The sequence below is a fragment of the Uloborus diversus genome, chromosome 2 (genome assembly GCF_026930045.1).
Source record: "Uloborus diversus isolate 005 chromosome 2, Udiv.v.3.1, whole genome shotgun sequence".
NCBI classification, from domain to species: Eukaryota; Metazoa; Arthropoda; class Arachnida; order Araneae; family Uloboridae; genus Uloborus; species Uloborus diversus.
Window position 1 is genome coordinate 29991266 of NC_072732.1, and position 20018 is coordinate 30011283.

The 20018-nt window shown below is 34.4% G+C and overlaps 1 long non-coding RNA gene across 1 annotated transcript; it reads right to left on the bottom strand.

Annotated features, from left to right (window-relative positions):
• Positions 1–223: 223 nt before the first annotated feature.
• On the bottom strand, positions 224–16935 carry LOC129217779 (uncharacterized). The gene is made up of 3 exons (XR_008580252.1): positions 16763–16935; positions 4653–4754; positions 224–334 (listed from the first exon to the last, which is right to left on the bottom strand). It is a non-coding gene; the product is annotated as an uncharacterized LOC129217779 (long non-coding RNA).
• Positions 16936–20018: the final 3083 nt, after the last annotated feature.

Genomic DNA, 20018 nt, shown 5'->3' on the forward strand with positions numbered 1-20018 from the left:
TAATTAATGAACTCAAAATATACCACCTGTTTTTAGAGAATTTTTAATCGAAAGACGTTGATTTCCCGACTACCTCCAGAATGCATCCCTTAGGTTGCCATTCGTCACTCACGAATAGTTTCAAAAGTCACCAGAAGCGCGGTACTAGTTTATTTCCATTTACGACCCCACATTTTCATTTACTACAACTGACCCTATAGCAGTAATAAACAACATCAGCAAATTAGTCATTAGTTTTTATTTTATGATATTGTGACGTTAGTTTTTCTACAAAGAGCAAAAAAGCTTTTCTTTTATGATGACTTCAGATTCCAGCATTATTCTTCAAAAAGTGCTAGAAAGAGAAGAAAAAATGTATTTTGAAAAGTTTTGAATATTGTTATGTACATAAACTTATAACAAGCGTATAATGGTTCTATGAATAAGGTGACTGGTGTATACATAGAAAAGAAAAATAAATGATACATAAAGAAACTATTATGAAACGTGGGTTTTAGAGCAGCAATTCTCCACCGGTGGTTCGGCAGACTGCCGGTTCGCATCAGTCCGTAGAAAAGTTAAACCAGTCATCAAGATTTTTCCGCATTCACGTTAACTTTTTTCTTCACTCAGTAAATTAAAATAAAAAGCAATAAAAAGAGGAAAACAACACACAATAATATATGTACGACATTTTAATTTTTTACGCAATTTTGTGATTTATCCTCGCAATTGCATACGATCTCATAAATGTTTTGTTTACTTAAATGAAATTATAACAATAATTAGTTTTCTTTGAATTTAAATGTTTTTATGATACTGCTTTAATACCCAGTAAAATGTTTTTGTTTATTTTTACTACCTTTTACAAAAAAGGAAGTATTGTATTCGTGAAAAAAATTTCACTCAATAACCGACCTTAATTTCCATTTTACTCACCCCCCGAATGAATATTGAGTTTTTTTTTTTTTTTTTCGAGTTAACCAGACGTGGATAAGTGCCTAAGAACGTATAGACACGCCAAATATCCGTAATGACGATTCCCGAGTTAATTACAACGAATTTTCTCGTGACGTCTGTGCGTACGTATCTATGTGCGTATGTATGTCGCATAACTCAAGAACGGTATGTCCTAAAAAGTTGAATTTTGGTACGTAGACTCCTAGTGGGGTCTAGTTGTGCACCTCTTCTTTTGGTTGCATTCGGGTGCTTCTAAAGGGACCTTTTGCCCCTTTTTGGGGAGAAATCATGGTTAATTTCGATGTAAACTCAAGTGGTGTTATAATTTGGCTGACACTTGGCGATATATTGTCAGTATTTTGGTCGCCAAGTTTTGTCGCCAACTTGGCGACAAATTTGGAGATTTTTTTTGTTTGTTTATTTATTTATTTATTTATTTATCTATTTTTTATCTGGTTCAACAATTGAATCACATAAAAAATGCCAATAATGGGGAAATGACATTAAATTGAAGTAAAAGGAAGTCATGTGATGCACACACCAGCTCGTTAAATTTATTATTAGTATATTTTTTCGTAAATACAGAAGAAAAAAACTCACCAGTTTTTTTTTTTTTTTTTGTTTTTTTTTTTTTTGCAAGTTTTGATCAGTCTCCGAGTCATCCCTTTTTTCTGCAAAAAGGGGAGTGAGGAGAGATAAAAGTCCCACCGGTTCGCAAAATTTTTCGAAAGCTATTGCCGGTTCACAGTTCAAAAAAGATTGAGTAGCGCTGTAAAAGAGGTTCGTCCATTTCCGCAGAAGACAATAAAATCACACTAAATTTTTTTTTTCCATTTTTAGTTTTCGGAACTAGAAAACAGGTTTTCGTGTTTAACTATGACAACTAGCTAACCGTTTCTCGATTTTAACCATGAAATATATGAAAAGGTTTCCCGTTTAAACTATGAAAACTAGAAAACAAGTTTTATGACTTTCTTCTACGCCAATTTAATGATAATAGAGTCTAGGAGTATACATAGGCAAAGAAACACGTTAAAAATTTTTACCCCAAGTTTTTCGCGAACTGAAGCAAAACGAGCTGATGTGTGCATCACATGACTTCCTTTTACTCCAATTTAATGTCATTTCCCCATTATTGGCAGTTTTAATGTGATTCAATTGTTTACTCTCTAAATATCACCAACAATGGCCAAATTGAAATCAGAGTTAAAAAAAAAACGCCAAATTTGTGGCTAAAATGGCGACAAAACTTGGCGACTAAAAGACTGGCGATATTTTGCCAAGTGTCCGCCAAATGATAACACCACTTGAGTTTGCATCGAAATTAACAATGATTTACCCCCCAAAAAAGGCGCAAAAGACCCATTTAGAAATATCCGAATGCAACCAAAAGGGGAGGTGCACAACTAGATCCCACTAGGAGTCTACGTACCAAATTTCAACTTTCTAGGATGTACCGTTCTTGAGTTTTGCGACATACATACGCACATACGCACATACTTACATCCGCACATACGAACATCCGTACATACAGACGTCACGAGAAAACTCGTTGTTATTAAGTCGGGAATCGTCAAAATGGATATTTCGCGTATCTATACGTTCTTAGGCACTTATCCACGTGTGGTCGAGTCGAAACAGAAAACTCAACATTCATTCGGGGGTGAGTAAAACGGAAATTAAGATCAATTTTGAGTGAGCATTTTTTCGCGAATACAATACTTCCTTTTTTGAAAAAGGAAGTGAAAAGACGTTTTATACAGATTGATTTTTTCCAATATTGGACATTTTAATGTAATTCAACGGTTAACTCAATATGGCCAAATTAAAAACAGATTTAAAAATTAAAAAAAACTGCCACATCGTCGCCAAGTTCGCAACAAAACTTGGCGACCAAAGATTTGGCTATATGTCGCCAAGTATTCACTAAATAATAACACCACTTGAGTTTGCATTGAAATTAACAATCATTTCCCTCCCAAAAAGGTGTAAAAGACCCCTTTCGAACATCCGAATGCAACAAAAAGGGGATGTACACATCTAGACCCCACTATGAGTCTACATACCAAATTTGAACTTTCTAGGACATACCGTTTTTAAGTTATGCAACATACATACGCACATACACATATACGCACATACAGACGTACATACAGACGTCACGAGAAAACTCGTTGCAATTAACTCGGGTATCGTAAAAAATAAATATTTTGTGTGTCTATACGTTCTTAGGCATATATCCACGTGAGGTCGGGTTGAAAGTAAAACTCAATCATTTGGGGGCGCGCAAAATAGAAATTAGGGCCGATTTTGGGGTGAAATTGTTTCCGCGAATACAATACTTCCTTTATTTCGTAAAAGGAAGTCAAAGCAAAATAAAACTAACTCAGGCGTGAAATCACTGGGCTTAAAACATTAATAAATTGAGTTTAAAAACCAAACTAAGTAGTACAGTATAGTCTCAAAAATCCGAGGTAATTGGGACTAACAACTATAAGTTTAAATTTCAAAATAACAAACATCAATAGTATTTTGTTAGGAGGGGTAGGAGGTGCGATACAAATTATGATTGAAACCCTGGCTGCAAATGTTAAACGGTTGAGAAACGCGGGTTCAAAATGTCAGTTATTTCACATTAATGCTGAAGTACGTTTTGATTTTCACTACAACCCGCTTTGAATTTGCCTGACCATTGAACCCTAGATACTCCATAATTTTGTGTTTACATATGGTTTAAATGTTTAAGTAGCGTTCAAGACTAGAAGACAACATAAAATGCTCAAGAACAATTACTACAACCAGATTAAACCCTGGCCAACCATAGAACGCTAGAAACTCTTTTATTTTGGTCTTTTACCGTAGGCTTAAATGTTTAAACAGAATTTGAGACCAGAAGAAGACAATGCGAAACGTTCAAAGTTACTACGTCAAAAAAAAAAAAAAAAAAACAACTTCAATCAAGTTTCTTGGTGAAATAAAGTCACATGTTTGTTCTCTAATGGTTTGTGAACGTATGTAAATGTCGTTGCTCATTTTAAATCTTTCGTTTAGAAAGTTTCTCAACCAAAGCTGTACTCGTAACCCAAGCCCAAGGTTTTTCACTGAACGTTGAAATATTTCACTGTATTGATAACATCAGAAAATACAAAATACGTTGCTTAAAATTAGTTCGATTTGTCATTCCAGACAAATCTCTAACTTTGCTTCTTTTGAATGAAGAACTAAATTTCTGCAGCATACTTTCAGTAAACATTTCACACTTATTATTGAAATTTTAAGGCAGTTTTAAAAATCTTATGCACTGAAAAAAAATGTAACGAAAGTAGTTTAAGTACAAATCATAATGAGTTTTTTTTTTTCATCTTTATGCTAACAGTTTCATATCAATTGATAAGCGATTTTTTTACGTCAAGTTTTATTGTAAATATCTAAACCTCAATAAACTGCTGGAAAGAATTTAAGATGAAAATATGTTGCATTATGAAATAATTCTTTTTGAAAAAAAAATCAGAATTATATCCTAATTGCTTATTAGTTGGGTGTTTCGATAAAAGAGGATTATTGCTGTAAGAGCAGCAATGACTTGTCTTGAGCCACGATATTGATTAAAGAAATTGACGAAGCAATGTCGAAACTGCTAAACAAAATGCGATATGAATAACAAATTTAAATCATCATTACGGAAAGAGTAAAACTTGAGTAATATGCATTACCTTCATTTCTTCTGGTAAAAGCGACCAAATCCTGATAATCCACTGTCTTGAACATAGCCATCCATATCGTCAAGGCGAGAGTTATCATCTAATTGGCTGTATCTGTTCAGATATGAAAAGAATCTTTACTGCGTTAAAAACACATTGTAACAATTTAAATTCTAAAACTTTAAATCCTGTAGACTTTGTGGCAGCATGCTGTGATATTGTGCCACTTTGCACTACCAATACAAAGAGATTAAATTGAGTCACGCGACGAATCAATCAGAGTGCAGCACATTTTTAATGTTTTATCTGTTATGATAACAGTATCATATCTCTTATAGTTGTGCCCCGTTCTATTTAATACAATCTAACCCCTATCACATAATCGCTCCATTTGAAGGTACATTTACTTATAATAATCTTTTTAACTTAGTTTGTCCAGCGCTGCCGCATAACAATCTAGCAAAAGGTTTAGATGAACTTGATAAACAATACAAATTAAAAATCCTCTAAAATATTGCTTATCCTCACTTAACTAAAGTTGATGTTGCTCTGATTTTTCAGCTTACTTTGACAACGAGAATAAGTTTTGCTCGTTGTTTTAATATTCATTAAGAGGAATAATTTTTATCGCCGTGGTTACAAATTGTTTCCGTTCTTTCAAGGCTTAACTTAAGCATAAAACTTAACTCTGAGTCCATTGCCCACCGGCCTCCACGAGCGGTACTGCACAACACACACGTCTTACACACACACACCACTAGACAAACACACACGCACACACACACCACTAGACAAACACACACGCACACACACACCACTAGACAAACACACACGCATACACACCACTGCACAAACACACACGCACACATGCTTACATGCACACACCTGCACATGCATACTTGAACGAACTCGCGATTGCGGAAAACATAATTTGAATTCACTATGTCAAAAATTCAATTTTTTTTAATTACTGTTATTATTATTTTTATTTTATTTATTCTCTTCATGTGCATTTTTCATTGTTTCCTGTGAAAGACGCTACTAAATAGTGCAATTGTTGCCTAACTTAGCACGAGATTCACTGAAGTGCCAAACCTGGTATTATTTCCCAGTACCTTGTAGCACCCTCACGAGGTACGCCAAACTGTAAACATAAACTCAACTAAGGTGAAACCACCAGTAGTTGACACTCATGAAAAAAAAACATGAATTTGCAAAAGAAACACAGGTGCCAGAAAATCGAAATTTGTCTCTGTTGCATATTTCTCTAGTGAGGTTAGTGCAAAATATCGTTCCTTCAAGTATAGGAACAAGGATATCGTGATCGTCTCTATGACAACAGTGTATCTTTTTCAATTGTTTATTGTAATTTCCTTGAGGAGTTCGCTAACAATAAGCTGAAAGGTAAGCATTGCAAACGTAAATGTAATTTTGCAATTTCAAATAAAAAGGCATTTAGAATTTTTCTTTAGACTCTTAAATGTATTTATGTATTTTCATTTATTTAAAATAACAAATCTGACTCAAACTTTAAATGGCATGCTATTGAATAGTTGACATGGGTGACATCAGCGTAAGAAAGAGACTGAAAAATGTTCGCTTTGTTGCGAAGACAGTTCTTACTCAAACACGGGTAAGATTTCATTCGACAGTAAAGGCGAAGTTAAAGATGAGAGCACAGAACAAAACATACACGAGAACAGCGTTACAAAACCATTGCAGAGAAGAATAAGAGAGTGTGGTGTCTTTTTCTACAAAGAAAAACTATTCCCAGGGGTTATAGCTGATGTTTCTGAAACAGCTGCCTAAATTTCAGCAAATGCAAAGATCTGGGAGACCAGAAATAGCCAAAAAAAAGATATACCGAACCAGAGTTGCGTTGTGCCATATCGATGAGTCTTTAAAACTTCATACGATAAAAAAAAATACTTCCACTAAAACCCTAATTTATCTGTAGTTAATTTCTCGTAGTTTCATAACCAAGCATTTATGACAATAGGATTTAATCCTTTTTCTGTACCTCAGAATCGGAAGGGCGTAAGTCACATTATGATAATTTTACAGGAGATGGGAATAACTTTTTTCTGACGCATGCAAAGGATGGAACGCGCGCTCTTATAACCCTGGTAAAAAAATGAAAAGGATTCTTTTTTAAGAATTACATTCACATGGATTGATGTGGAATTGGCTTCTACATTTATTTATTCAGAAACTACACAACTTCACAAACATAGAGGGCTGCGTACTAAGCGCCTTAGCTCTGGACACACACAGGAAAGATTTACAGCGCAAGAGAAGGAAATAGCACCCAGGGGACCGGCGGGAATCGAACCCATGACCTCCGGCTTAGAAGACGAAGTTTTTACTACAGAGCCCCGGAGGCCCCAATAGGCTTCTACAAATAAACGGAATATCTCAATTTTCGGACTTTGCTGGCTCTGAGGTCCGGCAGTGTCTTTTCTCTATTCGTACCCAGTAGACACGAAATCATTTATTTTCTGTTTCATTTTCTGTTTATTTCATTTTTTATTTTCTTATTTCAAAGCATGTGTCAAATACTGAAAAAAAAAATAGAGTCAACTACTGACTATAAAAGTCTATTTTTTTATTTAAAAGCAAATAAAAATGTCATAGTCATTTCATTAGTGAAATTCTGGTCGTATTATAATAGGAAACTAATTGGTGCAGCTATCACTTAATAAACGTTTCCCCTAGGTGAATTCACTCCAAGCTATGTACGCAAGTAGAAAAAAAATCCTTAAAAAATCAACTTCTGGTGGTTTTGCCTTAATATCTGAAGATTTTCTGGAATCAAGTTCTTGAATCCAGATGAGGTCAAAATGTTGAGATCCCTTCTGGTTGTAAGGCATCCTAGACACGAGATAACTAAGGATAATCAACTAGGAGGGGATGGTCAAAAATAATATTTCAGCTGTCCGTACGTTCGTGGGTACGTATGTTCGTGTGAGAAAACTATTCTACATTCATTCGTGGGGATCAAAATGGAACTTAAGGCTGAAATTTGAGTGGCAGAAGTTTCAGGATTACAATTCGTCCTTTACTAGTTGGCCTGGTGGCGTATTGCTTAAGGGTTGACTTCGTAAGCCTTTGGTCGCGGGTTTTGATCCTGAGACCCAAGTGTAAGGAATTTCAAGATGCTGAAAATCCTTAGCACCCATGTCGCATGATTACGTGGAAATCATGCTAAATGATAAAGGTTCCTTAAGTGCCAGATTGACTCGGACATTCTCGGCCAAATTAGATGCCTAGTGAAGTTCCGCATCGTGAGAGCTCAGGTGCCCATCTGGATTGTGGTCTGATGGGAAATTGGGCATCAAAATTCTTTTGTGTCTCTAACATCCGCTCATTAATGGTGGTGGCCCATGAAAGACAATGGTGGTAAAATGGTGGAAAGACATATTGGGGGAACGCGCTATGTCTGCTACTTTGTAAAAGTAAGAAAAAACGAAAATCATCTCGAAGAAAACCTCATCTGCCGATTTTGATTTGAACCATATCAAAACGACCAAGGAAACTGAAAAAGAATTACTTACTAGGTGCACTTTATAACTGTTATGCCAATTCGGCGGTTAAAAGCAAAGCTTTTTAGTATGTATAGTTTCACGAGCAATTTTCGTGATCCGCAAACAACTATAGTTGGGGCAAACCTAACCTGGCAGCATTGTGAAGGATACGCAGAACCTAATCACAGCATTACGAAGCTGCCAGGTTAGGTTTGCCCTAACTACAGTGAAAATCTATCCTGGATCTGGGAGGAGGGGTGCGAAATATTTAAGGCACATCTACTTTTGGATTCATCTTATTTCACCTGATATGATTGTTGCGAAAATATTATTTCTATCGCACGTGTTCCGTTTAAGACTCGGAATTGTACTAAGGAGTACCCAGTAGGGAAAAATTTGAGAACCACTGATACAGAATATCTCCTAAGCTGCAAGGAGTTCGCTGAAGATACTACCACATAAACAAACTACGTCCAAACTCAACACTGAATTAACCAATCATAAATATTTAAACCCTATATTATTCTTAATATACATTAGTTTTTTTTCTACCTTAATCAAAGTTTCATATAGAGAAATATATCTTGATGGATATGTTTTTCAAGTCAGACCGGCGAAGAACTTCATTTTCAATCCATTTATATTAGAAAAAAAATTACTTATAAGCAACTATGTCTCCACAGAGCTCGATCAAGTCAAAGTAGTGTCCATGTCCTGTCAAAATGTGGTGCTTCAATCACGAGAAAATCCGCACATTTTCAAAGTAGTTGTTTACAAAAAAGACAGAAATTTAACCCATTTTGGTGCCCCTAAAACTCTAGGCTCAGGTCCATGGACCTGTAGAACCGCGCGCTAATCAGGTCCTATGACTCTATCATCTTTAATGATACAAAAAACATCAAGAATGATATTAACATGAATTTAGAAAAAACATGTTGCGTCCGATAATCAATTATATTTTAAGTCATCCTGCTAAAAAAAATCATGGTCATCATAAGCTCATTAAATGTACCAGTTATCTGTTATCTCTAGAAGAAATACTAAAGTCAAACTTTCAAAAATAAAAACATTTAGTAAAAAAATACGAGCATCTTACAAAAACTTAAATCTCGGGAAGAAAAAATACCAAAAAAAAGGAAAGAAAATTAAAAATACTTTTAAAAAATACTAAATATGGTTGTTCGTGGTGCCATCTATTTAAAAGCACTGAAACTACACTTGTAGCTGTATTTTACTTAATCTAAATATCAGTAAATAGGAAACCATATCAAAAGCAAAGATTCTTTCGGCGCATTTTCTTTGAACAACAAAATCATTAAATTGAATATAGAGGGAAAATTATTCCAATAATTATTAAAAAGGCAATTTTTGTATAAATCTTAATTTTTTTAAATGTTTTTTAAATTTTAGACAGATTGTGCCTTTTTTTACGTCTATTAAATAATCGATGTTTTTTTTTTTTTTTTGATCTCTAAAAAATGGGCACTTGTATTCATGCTAGCACATCACAAGCAATAATAGGATTGTTAAAGGTAAGTGGGACCCTTTTTGAGAACAGTTCGTTTTTGAAACCTTATACAAAAGTTTTGAAAAAAAAAAAACTTATTGTCTTATTTTATCTCGGACATTATTAATAAACAAATATTCGCCAGAGTTTCCTAAAATATTGCTTTAAACATTCTTAATGATTATATTTTAAAAAAAAATCAAATGGGAGCCTCACTTTCCTCATAATAAGGGGTAAGTGTGTCGTATCCCCATTTTATTTAAATTTAAATCAAGCATATCTAAAAAGTGGGTTTTAGGGTTTTACTTGATAAAGTACAAATTTTTCGTATGATTTTTTTTTTCAAGGCACCCATTTATGAGACATTTACTCTCTTTCAAATCTGTATGGCGGAAAATTTTAAAACAAAGAACGAAACAATTAGCTATGTCTGAGAAATACATATTTTGCTTTTGCATAAAAAGATGACTTAAATAAGAGTAATACAGTTGACTAAGATCAATTTTGACAAATTAGCCAAAAGTATAAGTTGAAAAAGAAATTGGAAACACTAAACGGCTGCGTCTATGGAAAGTTGACTGAGAGGAAGAACTATTATCACTTCATCCTCAGTAATAATTCCAACATCATCTGCACCAGATCATTAAAAATGTCATTATTTCTATTCGTTCTTACCAATTCAGCATAAGCTTTTTAATTTGTATGATCAACTTCCAACATTAGACCTAGATAATAATTCATGGATTTCTTTGATGTAGGTTTCACATATACATAATCACCAGCTTTAGTAGTTTTGTAGCTGAACTATCATTTCCTACTTCGTCATCAGAGTTGTGTTGCATTTCCCTAATACAAATATTACATCAGAGTTGCTTTTGATTTTAAAATCCTCACTATTATGAAGGAGGACCCACTTATCCCATAGTGAGGGGATCCACTTCACTTTATAGCAAAAATTTACGGGGTAAGTGGGACCCTCTCCTTAAACACTTATTAATCATATTTTAAGCTGAAACTCTTGTTGCAATATGCATTTTAAGTTAAAATGCGCACGAAAGTTTAATGATCATAAAAAAATATTGAAACTAATTTGGAAACACTTCTTTGAAAAATGTTGCTTAAACTCGTAAAAATTTTTTTTTTTCAGATTTTTCTTCTTCTTCTTTTTTTTTTTTTTTTTTGACTAAGTTCTATGACCTAGAACACAATTCCACAAAATTCAAATAAATGCAAAACCAATCACTGTGATGAAATATGACATGATCAGTGCAAAACAAGTACAAAAACCATATCATCATTTCAATTTTAGAGGGGTGACCCACTTACCTCAGTGACTTACCTCCCCCAACCAACCCTACTTCTTAAATGAACAGACCTTCAAACATTTACCTACATCAATAAAAGTATGGTAAACATGGATCATGGTTTTTTTCAAATGTAAGATCTGTGATATTTTTACTAACGTCTTTCATATAAAATTAACTGCGTCACCCAGTTTTAAACGGTATACCTCGAAAATAAAAGTTTAGTCAAGTGACACGTGTTCAACAATCAGGCTTGAACAAAAAAAATAAATAAATAAATAATAATAATAATCTGAATCTTCACAACGAATCGCGGAGAAATATCAAAAAAGAAAAAAGGAAAATTTTTAAATTTGCCGATAGCAGGAAAAGCCTCAAAACAAAAGCAGGAATTTTATTTGTTCACATTCGACAAAGAAAATTGCAAAACATCTTATTTCTCAGTGATTTTATTCAAGCTAATTAAACCACTGAGCTCGTGCGCAGACGAGAAATTTCTGATTTTATATTGATGTTCTTTGACTTAAAAATGCTTATAATTTTCTCCTGGTGATTTTACAGCCTCGTTTTTTCTTAAATTCAAAGGAAGCAAACTGACTTCAGGCGTTTTTTTTTTTGGGGGGGGAGGGGTTGAATGAGACTTAAATTGAGAAAATCGGATTATTATTTCGGTTAGAAATAGCCAGTAATGCCGGCTCTAAAAATTAAATTTTTAAAGGTTTTATTCTCTTTTTTTCTCTATTCTCTCCCTGCGTTCTCCTCCTTCTCGGATGCACAAGTATCTCCCTTCCAAATTTTTTCTAGCTACGACTTAAACTTCAGATTTGTATAGGGAACGTTTATACCTAGATACATACACATATGTTCTGTTTTATTTATGTAGCTTAGCTGGCACTCATACAGATGTTCTCGTGCTATAAGGCTTAACACTAGAACGACTGACATTTTCTGTATACCTAGAAAGACTGAAGGGGCCAGTGTGGCCCCTACCCATTTTTGGGGGGAATTATTTTAAAAATTCTTCCTGAGTGTGTCCACATGCCCAATGCACCTTCTTTCATGACTAAATAAAAACTTAGTATGCAATTATTTGTAGTGTTTCTCTCTATACTGGCCAAAAGCTTGGATCAGTTTTTCTTTTCAAGAGCAATGGCTACCATTAGGCTGGTAAGCAGTCAGTACTGTTTATAGCATTTGGATATCCAACTGGCTGTATAAAGCGAAAGTTACAGGTTAAACTAGAGAGAATGGCCTTTTTTTATGCTAGAACAATTAGGAGAAAGGGAAAAAAAAAATTTTTTAATTGTAAAAAAGCTTAAGGGCCACTGTGGCCCCTCCCGTCTTTCTAGGTATAAGGATCAATATTTACAGTACTATGAGGCGTATAATAAAATGATTAAAGAAGCATGCAAATAGTGTCATATAATGAAAAGTCAGGAAGTTACATTACGTTCCGTTAGACATTATCCGAGTTATCAAAAACAAACTATGCGAGGGGCCACACAGGCCCCTCCGTCTTTCTAGTGTTAAAAAAGCTCTTTATGTAAATTTCCCTTCCCACTCCAAAATAAAAGAAATAATTCTGCTTCGTTCATTAAAATCTGTACACATAATTGTATCTAAGCTCCAAGCACATTCCACGAAGTAATAAAAAATCCTGCTGTATTGACGTCAACTGCCTATTAAAACTCCCTCTTTCCAAAAAAAAAAGCATATAATTTAAGTACTTTTTCAAATCATTCAACACCAACGAAGTTAGCTTTTAAAGTTTAAAATAATAAAATGATAACTTGCACAATCCAATCAGAAAGAAATTGACAATAAAAAATTCAAAGAAACAAGATGTATCACTAAGTTTAGATTTAAATATAAAGAAAAATCAATTCATATATAGCGTATATTTATTTATACATGCAAAAAAAAAAAAAAAAAAAAAAAAAAAAAACACGATAACATTGCATTCGAATAAATGAATTTCATTGGTCACGCAGAGAAGGATCAGAATAGAGTAAAAGTTCCCTAACCCAAAGAATAAAGAATGTAATTGAAGTACTTTGTACAATTAAAACAAAATGAAAATCCGCACTTCTTCTGAAGGAAAAAGAAATTGATTGAAATATGTGATATAGTTACAATAAATGAAAATCGACCCCTCTCCCGGGAAGAAGTATTTTCATTAAAATGCTTACTCCAGTTGAATATCGATAGCTCTGAAAACAGCACATATTTTCCTACCAAAAATAATCACGGCAGTACGACTTTTATGTAATTGTTTCATTTATGGAAAAAAAAACATTTTCACTGACTGAGTGTGCTTGTAGTGTGCCATCGCGCTGTACCTAAAATACAGCAGCTGCTGTTGCCGTTCTCGCGCGTTTAAAAACAAATGTTTTGATCGCAGACGATTTCAAGCATCATTGTAAATGAACTGTTAGTTCAAAGGATGTGGACGTCATTTAACGGTCAAGTGAAAACAATAAGCAATTCGTGATTATTCAATGAAGAGCCAGTAAAGGACGTACAAAATTCCTTTAAAATGTGTAACAATAATAAAAGTTCCATTAAGATTTAAAAAAAAAACACCGAATGATTAAGTTATGCTAATAATAGCTATTTAATGTAAAATAATGCGCCAAATAAATAAAACGAGCCAATAAAAGTTGAGAGAAGAAGTACAGGCGGCATAATAAAAGCTATTCGTACATTGCTGTACATACCGCGCATTTCTTTATATTTTTAGTTATAGTTTTATTGGCTGCTTTATAATTAACCTAAATATAAAAATATTAAGATCAACTCCAATTTTTGAGTGCTGGAATCAAGAAATCGCATACTTGTTTTGTTTCATTCCTTTTAGTGCGAACCAAGCTTATAGAAATAGTCCTTAGATTTAAAAAAAAAAAATATTTTTTTTTTCTACTTTAATGTAAAAACTTCGTTGTGAAATTTATTTAAGGTGAAATTTTTTTAATATAAAACATATTTACCTGTTACCTATCCTTGAAAAAAAAAAAAAACAAGTGTTGACATCCGTTTCAGTATTGCGCATGAAGAGAGAATAGCTTATATTTACCAGTGTCTGCTTTAAATATTGTAAGTTTGTATGCTCGAATGTAAAAGCAATTTTCAAAAAGTATAGTGACAAAAAAAGTTTTTAAAAAAAAGAACGCTTTTCAACTGATGACTTGACTTGAACCAAAGAAAGTTGTAAAGCCTGCACTATTTGAAAATTTGGATGTTTTAATGCCAAAACACCCAAATATATAGGCATGCTTCAGTTCAGTCTTGAAATTAATTTGTTAAATTTTTTAACAAAACTAACTTTACACCTACTATTGTTTTTCAATGTTTTTGGCAACAATTAATAAGCCAAAGTATTTTACCATTGTAATTACTATTAAATTTGATTGTTTTTGACCACTGGAAGTAAAACTCAGGCATTATGACGGAGAATGTAAACTGAGAGACAGTCTTTAATATCAAAAAACAAGATCAACATAATAAACGAACATAGCATAAAAGAAAATAGATGGGAAGAATTCTATTAAAAAGTGTTCATAAGAGCTCAAGCAGTTCACGCAGGATGTTATTGGGCATTTCACCAAGTCTTTAAGAATCTGGATTTAAACCTCGGCACCTACAGGAAACTATTCTATAGTATAAAAATATATAAAATCTAAATTAATAGCAATCGAAAGTACATAGTAAAAAATAGGATTTTGGACGCAAAAACTATTTCTTCTCGTCTTCCCGTTGTTGAGATATAAGGTTTTAAAGTCCGTTGAATTTTTGAGAAAAGTCTCCAAATTTAGCTATTTTCTATGAGATACTAGCTGTACCCGACGCGCGTTGCTACGCCAACAAAAAAATACATCATTATACTGATTTTCATGACAATCGGTTGAACAGGGCAGAAGTTGCTACTCTGCAGTGCCACCTGGTGGCGAGTGGCTTCAACGAGCATATTATGCACCTTCTCCGGGGAAAAATACATATATACAGCAATTTTCATAATAATCGGTTCAGGTATCAAGTGAAGCCGTGACTATACTCAAATTTTGTACTCACGCAGTTTGCAAGATCAATCAATCTCTAAAAATATCAAATAGAAAAAGTTTTAAATCCCCCTGTTGCATGAAAAGCCATAAAACAATAAAGAAAGAATTTATTTGTTCAAACTCAAGAAAAATGGCAACAGCTAACTTCTTATCAATGAGATCTTTCACGCGAATTAATTTCTGCAGCCGATAATTCGTATTTATCCAATGGATTGTGACTTAAATTGGAATAAAAAAGAAACTATCGATCGGATTGTTTTCGAACTGGTCTATAAACATTCCCAGTACCAAAAATAACAAACGGTGAAAGTTTCAGCCAAATCTGCCGGGTAGTTTTTGAGTTCATGGATGACATACAGACAAACATTCATTTTTATATATATAGAAGATTAGGAGACACCGTCTATACACGCTTTGCAGAGTGGTGACCTGCCACATGCAGACGGTGCAATTGCATGGCACCTTCCATCTGTCACTAAGACTTTAATGTGAGTGACTTTTCTTTAAGTTTTGACAGACTTTAAAATTTTATATTTCCGTAGCAGGGATGAGAGGGCAGACAATTTTTTTGTCTGAAAACCTCGGGGTACTCCTATTTCTCACGAAATCTTCAGAGTTGGTGACTTTTCTTAAAATTTCAGCAGACTTTAAGATCGTATATCTCAAAAGCGAGAAGGCGAGAGCAAACAATTTATGCGCCCCAAAAAAACTTTGGGTACTTCCATTTCTTACGAAGTGTTTGGTGAATTTTTAAAAGTTTCAGTAAACTTCAAGATCTTATACATTAATAGCGAGGAGACTAGGGCAGATAATTTATTTGTCAAAAAACCTTGGGGTACCTTCCATTTCTAACCAGATCTTTAAGTTCGGTGAATTATCCTAAAGTTTCAGCAGAATCTAAGTTCTTATATCTCAACAGCGGGGAGACGAGGGCAGATAGTTTATGTGTCAAAAAAAAAAGTATTTCACTACGCTCTTTTAATTGCTAACTATTAATTAATTAATTAGTTATTGAGCAATCACGATTGCTTATTGTTCTCATTTGACTGTTTTGATGTCCTATCTTTTTATTTTCTCACCGCCACCCTCCGCACCCTGTCACCGTCGACCGGCTCCTCACGATGCTGCTCCTATAGCGAAAGCCGTCTCCAGGTTGCATCCATGTCCTACACACACGCGCATACATACGCAGCTACACACACACACGCACGCACACACACATACACACAACTACCCACACATTTATGCCTGCACACTGACACAAACACATATGCCTACACACACATTCACATACCCCCCCCACACACACATACACACATTCATATACACAACTACCCACACACTTATGCCAGCACACAGACAAACACACATGCCTACACACACATACACATACCCCTACATACAAACACACATACCCCCACACACAAACACACACGCCTACATACACACACTTGTGATTGCGAAACACATAATTTGAATTCAAGATGTCAAAATTCAAATTAATTTTTTTTTATTCTCACCCAATTTGTGAGGATTCCCTGGATCTCTGGTTAGAAGATGTTTCGCATTTATGGGATCCACTTAGTAGATTTGATACACATTTAAATTTTAAGGGCATTATCCCTGCTTTATTTAGATTTACCTATTAATTAAATTGTTATTTGATCATCTGAAATGAGTATCCATATTTGAAATAAAAAAAAAGATATTCACAAATATTTTTTCCTACCTTCGTTTGAAAAGCGTGCTGTCGCAATTACATCCTTTATACCACTCAACTCTTCCATTCTTGGGCCTAAAATCGTTGTTGTATTCCTTGCAAACGCCTCCACACCTGGCCTCGATATGGCTGCATAGAACGATCAAGAACAAGAAGGCAAAAATTCCTCTCAACATGTTGAACAAAAGTCTGGAGTGGAGACTCCTCGATCAGCACGCGACTCCTTTAAATAGCTTCCAGACCCAAAGTTCCAGGATTTAAATAAAAATGAGAGACATCTCTGATGCGATGATTAGGATTTACTGACATCGCAATGGCTAATAATCGTTGTTTGGAATTGAAATAATACTCTCTTCGGGGGGTTGTTTAACAAAACATTGCTGTTTACAAGAACAAATAGAGTTTTATTCGTCTGTAGGGGAATATGGTATTTAGCGTCTGAGCATACTCCTTGACAAATAAGATAAAATGCATAAACTATGAAACACATCATACATTTGAGAAAATCGTTGCGTATGTAGCATTTTGTTTTTTGGCCTACTTTCTCGTAGATGTAAAGGAAAGAGCGTCAAAGATGGCTTAATGCATCTTTAAAAGATCGCTAAAAACAAACTAAAAGGGAAAAGTAAATAAAATAATTAAACAAATATCCTAAAATTAAAAATTGAAAAATAGGGTCCTAAGATGGGAAAAATGCGTCGTGTCTGTAGGTCTGTCTGCCTACCTGCCAACCCCCCCCCCCCCCCCATCCCTTCCAAATAACTTTTAGTGAACAGTTTTTTGTCCAATTTTGAACAATACAAAAAACTTGAACATTAGCACCTACGGCGAAACATAAGGCAAATATACGTAGATCCCGAATTTAAGGAAAGTTTTGCTTCAAACAACAGACTTTGATTGATAAAATGAAAAAAAAAATGTTTTCATAAAGTTCGGAGTTCTTCTGCACTAAAAGTTCTCAAAAATTAATTCTTAAGCGTTATTCGCGTAGTGAATTATTATTTTTTTTTCTAACGGAGCTGCGTAAAGAGCGCTGAATTTTGCTGGCCTAGAGACCTCGAAAATAGCGTCCATTCTTTTATGTAGCACCACTATCAGCGGATGCATTTACCGCAAGAATTTTGATGCCCAGTTTCCCCACCAGATGGATGCACCTGGATTCTATTTGATGAGAAACTTCTGCAGGAATTTAATATTACCAAGAACAATAAGCCATACGAGAGCTTCGAGAGATCTTTTACATGTCGCATAATCATACGACATGGACACTACGGTACAGTAAAACTTAACATTATCATTTCAAATTATCTCATTTTTTGGCCATTTCCAAAGTTTCCTTGATGTTTGCGTTGCGGAACTTGGTAGGAGCACTTTCAGAAACATCAGGTATAACCCCTGGAAAATAACTCTTCTTCGTAAGAAAGTCTACATAATAGCCTTAATGAAAAAAGATCAAATAAGCTTTGTGCCACAATATGATAGGATTGAAAACACAACGTAAATAAAGCACAAATTAACACAAAAATACAGCATATAAGTTTTTTCAAGGCTACAATGGAGCCGCTTCATTAATGCAAAAAACTCAGCATACAACCAGAAAGTCACGTGAGAACTGCTGTATTTTTGTGTTATTTTGTGCTTATTTACGTCGGTTTTTCAATCCTATCATACATAATAGGCTCTTACTTTCCTTTCAAATTTTTTTTAAGGTTTGTATCGTGTAGAGGAGTCCGGGGCTAGTATGCGAAGGGGTAAGTGTGCGAATGTTAAATAATTTTCTCGTTTTTGGTTTGACAGCTCTGAGTGAGCTGTCATGTAATCACGTAGATGCTTCTCTACTGTCGGTGTATTTTCAGTGAAATATGCCGAACCAAATGTGTTGCACGAGAGAAAGTTGTTTTTTCGCAGCGTTAAGTAATTTTTTTCATCCTTAGTTATTTTCTGAACTTTATACTAATAATAAAGCTGAAAGTCTCTCTGTCTGTCAGGATCTGTCAGTCAGGATCTTTGTCTGTCAGGATCTCTGTGACGCGCATAGCGCCTAGACTGTTCGGTCGATTTTCATGAAATTTGGCACAAAGTAAAGCAAAGGGGTGTGCACCTTGAAGTGATTTTTCGAAAATTCGATGTGGTTCTTTTTCTATTCCAATTTTAAAAACAAAATTACCATAAGATGGACGAGTAAATTATGAAATTATCATAACGTGGAACCGTAACATGGACACAAGTCAGTTGGCGAGAAAATTCACCATACATTATTTGTAAATATACAGGCGAACCAAAAAAATTTTTAATTTTCTATTGCGGACAAAGCCGTGCGGGTACCACTAGTAAAACATAAAGTAGTAGAATAATTTACCGAAACATTAATATTGAATAGCCCATGCATCTACGCAACAAATGGCTTCTTATTCGGATTATTTTGTGAAACCATTTTTAAACCAGTGTAACTTGATTTCAATGCGGCGACTTGGGGCTAGTAGGTGAACTTTTTTCTGGGTAAGTGGGCGAATTTGCATATTTACCCCAAGTTACGTTTTTAGAGTCAAAACATTAAACAATTGAAATTTTAAATTCTGTAAATTGTCAATTTAATGAAATAATCGTATTAGTTACACTATTCTTGAGCTTATCATTTCTTACAGACATGCTTATACTATTGCCAAAATACGTGCTCTTCTTTCAGGAAATGAGAAAATGCAAGAGAAAAAACAACACCCGGTAAATCGCACCCGATGTAATGCTGCATGTATGGTGCATCATTCCCTAGTGGGTATATGACAGCTGAAATATTTAAAGATTTCTTGAAGGATTTTGCTAAAAACACTAGATGTTCAAAGTAAAACCTCTGATTCTCTTATTAGACATTTACGATTCCCACGTCAATAGAATGGCTTGATTTTTGTAAGGAAAGTACTGCGCGGCTAAAAATAATAATAACTCTACTCTCTTTCCCACTACATTGTAGCCATAAGTTGCTGCCTCTTGATGAGTCTACACTGTTAAAAATTTTCCGGAAAATTTACGGTAATTGTTACTGGCATCCATGTTGCCAGTAACTATTACCGTAAAAATCAAATGTTACTGTAAAATTTTACGGTTTCCTCGGTAGGCCACAGCAACCAATTGGCGCTGGGATCGCTTATTTCTCCGGTATAAATTACCATAAAAATCAGCGATGCGTTAGCGATGCCATTTTACAGTAGCAATTACCAGAAAATCTTCCTGAATTTTTAACAGTGTACATGGCCCATTGTAAAATTAT